At 49.0% G+C, this 6,000-nt stretch overlaps 1 long non-coding RNA gene across 1 annotated transcript in view; it reads right to left on the reverse strand.

The window, feature by feature from the left end:
* LOC132689057 (uncharacterized) overlaps positions 1-3,457 on the reverse strand; it is a 185,171-nt gene extending 181,714 nt beyond the window's left edge. Inside the window, exon 1 of the long non-coding RNA XR_009614826.3 lies at positions 3,388-3,457. This is a non-coding gene — a long non-coding RNA (uncharacterized LOC132689057). The remainder of the gene's footprint in view (positions 1-3,387) is intronic.
* Positions 3,458-6,000: the final 2,543 nt, after the last annotated feature.

A 6,000-nucleotide genomic window follows, 5' to 3' on the forward strand; every position in this document is an offset into this window, starting at 1 on the left:
AGTATCTTTAATTCTCAAAACACCACTGTAAGGGAAATTGACTGCACAGAGAAATAAAGCCATCTGCCCAAGAACACACAGCAAGTAAGAGGCCAAGGAGGATGTAAATCTAGGCAGGGGTTTCAGGGCCCATGCTCTAAACCACTTGACAGAGGAAGGTTTGCGAGAACTGGGTTTTGAGGGATGAGTAGGAGTTTATTTGATCAAGAAAGGGAGCATGAAGGACTTCTTGAGTTCGAAGGCAGAAAAATGAATGCCTGTTTTGGGACACTCCTGGTACTTTGGATAAAAGACAAACCGTCTATAAAATGCTTGGCTGGCTGCCTGTCCCACAGAAAACATGTGACTTCCTATTGCGTGATATAGAGGGACCACAGAATATTCCCGAGGACAGGGACTGGGGAGAGGAACAAAGCAGTGAATGTGGAAGACACCTATGCAGTGTTGCGGATTTGGAATTCATCTCTAAGAAAGCGGCGTTCCCAGCACTCCCAGAAACAGGAGGTGGGGACGCAGGAGCAGAGCCCAAAGCAGCCCACTCCCAGAGTGGCATTTTTGGAAATATCAGGTTTTTGTTTAAAAAGTCATGCAAACGTTGCTTTCTCCTCCATAATACATTTGCATTTGTTATAACAGAAATAGGATGTCTTAAACCTTTTACCATGGAGCAAAAGTGACAACACAAGAGGTGTCTCTTGTCCCGCTGTCCAGGGTATCTGCCTCAGCACTAGTGACACTGGAGGCCAGATAATTCTTTGTCGTAGGGGCCGTCCTGTGCATTGTAGGAGGCTTAGCAGTATCCCTGGGCTCTGTCCAACAGACGCCAGCAGCACCTCTCCTCCCTGAGTCATGACAACCCGAAATGTCTCCAAACATTACCAGATGTCCTGGGTGGCAAAATCACTCTAGATAGGGAACCTCTAATCCGGACTCAGCACTACTGTGTCCTGCTATACGGACCCCAATTTGAGACGCACATTGGGCCGTATTAACAGTTACAGCCTCATCCTTTGTGCCGCGTGCACAAAATCCTCTGCACAGCCCGCCCAGAAACAGAACCGCATTCCCTACCCAGGCTCACCAAACATTTTCTGCAAAGGGCCAAACACTGTAGGCTCTGCCAACCGTATGGTTTCTGGTGCAACTACCTAGCTGCCCAACTACCAACTACCCAACTACCCAGCTCTGCCAGTCAAGCACAAAAGCAGCCATGAGCCATTTGTAAACAAACTGGCGTGGCTATGTACCAATAAATCTTTATTTACAAAAACAACCAGCCAGCCCACGGGCCACACGTTGCCAGCCCTGAGCTGTTCAATAAAGAAAATGTGTATACTTCGGTGGAATATTATTTAGCCATAAAAAAGAAGAAAATCCTGCCATTTGCAATAACACGGGTCAACTTGGAGGACATTCTGCTAAGTGAGGTAAGCCAAACGCGGTATGATCTTACTTATACGTACAACCTAAAAAAGTTGAACTCACAGAACCAGAGAGTAGAATGGGTGGCTGTCAAGCTCTGGGGCTGGGGAAATGGGAAGATGTAGGTCAAAAGGCACAATCTTCCAGTTATAAAATGAACAAGTTCTAGAGATCTGGCGTATGGCATGATGACTATAGGTCATCATACTCTACTGAACCCCTGAAATTTGCTGACAGATTTTAAGTGTCCTCACCCCACCCCCCACACGCTCGTAACTATGTTTGGTGCTGAATATGGGAATTAACTTGATTTTAGTGATCATTTCACAACGGATATGTATTTCAAATCATCAGGATGCACACCTTAAGAAAGACAGATACATAGGTAGTCAGACACACGCACACATACATGGACAGACACACAGACGGAAGTTCCCTGCATGCCAGGCTGTGTGCTCAGTGCTGGGGACACAGTGGAAGCAGGCCCTTGCCTGCTGGGAGAGGAAGACACTCAACAAACACAGCTCTAAACACTTGCTCTAAGAGCCCTGAAGGGCAGGAGGCAGAATGGAACTAGACAGAGGTTGTGGAAATCTTGCATAAGAGGTGACGTTTGAGCCAAGAGCTGAATGAAAAGGAAGAAGTCCTGGGAAGAGCCGAAGGCAGGATGTTCCAGGCAGGGAGAACAGGCACTACAAAGAAAGAGGGCTGAGAGCATGTTTGGAAAGTTCCACAGGTGCCATAGAGGCCTGGGTGGCTTGAGTGTCATGAGTAACAGGGGGAAGGGGGGGAAGGGGAGGCACCCGTGCAACTGGAGAGGAAGGCAGAGGCCGGATTAGGTGGGATGCCTGAGGGCCATGAGTCGCCCTGGCCCTGCTGTTGTGCTCTGGCTCATCTGAAGTCTCAAGAGTCCAGCCTGCCCCAGCTCCTACGAGGCCCTTTCAACAGTTGAGTCCAAGAGTCCCAAGACAGGTTGGAGGGCAGGAGGACAGGGGTAAGACACGGAGAGGAGCAATATCCACCACACCTTCTCCAAATTAGCCAGAGGAATTGAGCTAGACGCAAGAGCGTGTCTGGAACCCTCCATAGGTCACCCACAGTATTAACCCACATGAGCATTAATCACCAGGCATTTATGACAAGGACAGGGACCCATTTGCAGCCGGAACCAGAACTGTCCCTGGTTGAGCACTTGATGCACCAGCACAAAGCTGGGTGCTCCAAAGGTGTGTCACAGATAAGCCTCACAGCGACCCTTCCTTCGCCCCCATTGTGCAGAGGGAGAAACCGACGTTAGGTCTGTCACACCAGCCTGAAGAGTTAGCAAGTGGCCCCACAACCCACTCCGCTTTCCCGCCCCAGCTGACACCTGCCTCCCACCCATCCAGGCTCCCTCCCTGGTCCCCGGGGCAGGCCACTCTCACAGGTTAGGCATTTGTCCCCTCTGGATGACCATGCCTGGGGGCGGAGGCCACGTCGGTGACCTCTCCTGGACCATGGTGACTTCTTGGACCCAAGAGAAAGCCTGAAATGTGGGGCTGGGCTTCGAGGATCGCCAGGCAGCAAGGACAGAGCAACGGTGACAGGTTCACCCGCCCTGGGGCTCGGTGCTCCTATGTGCCCCCTACCCTGCCGCTCCTGGTCACAGGGCAGTCCCCCACCGGGCAGTAGGGACGCTGGTGACAAGCTGTTATTATGTCTCCCTCCTTAGGGAGACAAAGGTCAGTGAATTCACACATTCAAGACATTCTTACAGGGTCCCTCGCTTGACCAACTCCCAGGTACCCCTGACAGTGTTTTAAAACAAAACACAACATTCCCGGTTGGTTTTGCTGCTTTTCCAAAGCAAGATAATCACCCATTTGCACACCCAAGAAACCACCGCTTCATGGCACTAGCTCTTAAAGAACGTCGTCATGCTCCCCATTTTACAGGGGAAGGGACCAAGCCCAAAACGTGGGGTACCTTCCATTCCCCAGGCCGCGTTCGGTGTCTCCCCCACCAGGCGCCGACCACAGCCCGCCAGCGTCTTCTGGAAGATGGAGGGGCTCTCCTCCGGGCCGCCCCCCACGCTCGACTCCTAGGATTTGCTCTGATTGGACCAACTGGCGTCACATGCTCTCCCTGAACCAATCACTGCAGCCAGGGGATGGGACTCGCTGATTGGACAGGCCTCAGTCACATGTCTACTCCTGGGGCTGGAAACCAAAGCACGTGACTCGGGAGTGCAGGAGATGTGGCGCCCACGTGAAAGTATTGAGTGCTTTTACCGAAAGAGAAGGGAATGGACCCGAGCGTCTAGACCGCAGCAGTCACAATTCCAGCGGACACTCGATCCAGTGGATCAAAACTCGTTGATCCTGGCAAGAACCAAAGACGCCCCGAAACCACCTGCCGCGGAGACGGGTAGACTTACTGACTCCGTGCGACAAGGGAGCACACACCCCATGGGCAGTCATGAAGTAGCTCGGTAAAGGGGTGTTGGGAGCGGGGCACAGTGGGACTTGGGCTCGTGTTAAGCGATTTGGGGAAGAGTTCAGCGAAGCCGGGCTTTGCTCTGGATTGGATACCGTCAGGAAGTGGGAGTATTTTATGATTATTGTAATTCGTCTCCTCTAGAAGGTGGCAAGAGCAAACCAAGCCTGAAGCTGGGATTGGTATAGAAAAGCAGTCACTCGTGGTAGCCAGGAAAAGGAATCGTTCGGTCCTGTTTGTGGCTTGGACAACGCTTATGTTCCGGCTCTGTTTAGACAAGATTGCAAAACGAGCTTGTTTTTATCTTGACCCATCAAGGACAAAAAGGACAGAGGACCCTTTTCTGTTTTAATGTATTTATCTTATCCACCTGTGATTGACATACAGCATTGTGTAAGTTTAAGGTGTGCCTGTTGGTTTGATACATTTATTTACTGCAGGGCAAAGACCACCTCAGCTTAGCTAACACCTCCATCAGGATTCCATAATTACCCTTTCTTTTTTGTGGTGAGAACAATGAAGATCTAGTCTCGTAGGAACTTTGAAGTTTACAATGCAGAATTGTTAACTGTAATCCTATCCTGGGTGTTACTCTCCAGAACTTATTTACATACTAGTTGAAAGTTCTCACACCAATCAGAGTGGCTAAAATGAACAAACCAGGAGACTATAGATGCTGGAGAGGATGTGGAGAATCGGGAGCCCTCTTGCACTGTTGGTGGGAATGCAAACTGGTGCCGCCACTCTCGAAAACAGTGTGGAGGTTCCTCAAAAAATTAAAAATAGATCTACCCTATGACCCAGCAATAGCACTGCTAGGAATTGACCCAAGGGATACAGGAGTGCTGATGCATAGGGGCACTTGTACCCCAATGTTTATAGCAGCACTTTCAACAATAACCAAATTATGGAAAGAGCCTAAATGTCCATCAACTGACGAATGGATAAAGAAATTGTGGTTTATATACACAATGGAATACTATGTGGCAATGAGAAAGAATGAAATCTGGCCCTTTGTAGCAACATGGATGGAACTGGAGAGTGTTATGTTACGTGAAATAAGTCATACAGAGAAAGATACCATATGTTTTCACTCTTATGTGGATCCTGAGAAACTTAACAGAAGATCATGGGAGAGGGGAAGGAAAGAAAAAAAAAAAAAAAGGTTAGAGAGGGAGGGAGCCAAAACATAAGAGACTCTTAAAAACTGAGAACAAACTGAGGATTAATGGGGGGTGGGAAGGAGGGGAGGGTGGGTAATGGGTGTTGGGGAGGGCACCTGTTGGGATGAGCACTGGGTGATGTATGAAAACCAATTTGACAATAAATTTCATATTTTAAATAAATACATAAATATAAATTAAAATTAAAAACAATTAAAAAAAAAAAGTTTGCACCTTTAAACTGCATCTCCCCAGGGCCCCCACCCTCCAGCTCTCAGTGACCACCATTCTGTGCTGTTTTTACAAGTCACAGAGGGCCTTTTCTGGTGTTGATGTTCTGTGAAGGTCATGCTCACAAGAGCACACCAGGGTCCAGCTGTGAGTGCCAAGCCAGCTCTTAGCAACACCATGCTTTTGCTCATAGTACCGGCACAGGACGCATCCTTCCAGGCCAGGATGTCAGGGACTGCTCTTCTTTTCAGAACTGACACAAGAAGGGTCAAGCCGCTTGCCCAAAATCACAAAGCTGGGTACATAGTGGAGCTGTGATACAGGTCAAGACAGTGTGCCTCTAGAGTATGTGATTTAAAGTACACATTGCCTGGGGCGCCTGGGTGGCTCATTCAGTTAAATGTCTGACTTCAGCTCAGGTCATGATCTCATGGTTCATGGGTTTGAGCCCCGTGGCAGGCTCTGTGCTGACAGCTCGGAGCCTGGAGCCTGCTTTGGATTCTGTGTCTCCCTCTCTCTCTGCCCCTTCCCCACTTGCACTCTGTCTCTCTCTCTCAAAAAAAAAAATAAACATTTTTTAAAAATTTATAAATAAAGTACACATTGCCTTGGGGCACATGGGTGGCTCAGTTAAGCATCCGACTCTTGGTTTCAGCTCAGGTCATGATCTCACATTCATGAGTTCAAACCCCGTGTTGGGCTCTGTGCT

The sequence above is a fragment of the Panthera onca genome, chromosome E3, assembly GCF_046562875.1.
Source record: "Panthera onca isolate mPanOnc1 chromosome E3, mPanOnc1 haplotype 2, whole genome shotgun sequence".
NCBI classification, from domain to species: domain Eukaryota; kingdom Metazoa; phylum Chordata; class Mammalia; order Carnivora; family Felidae; genus Panthera; species Panthera onca.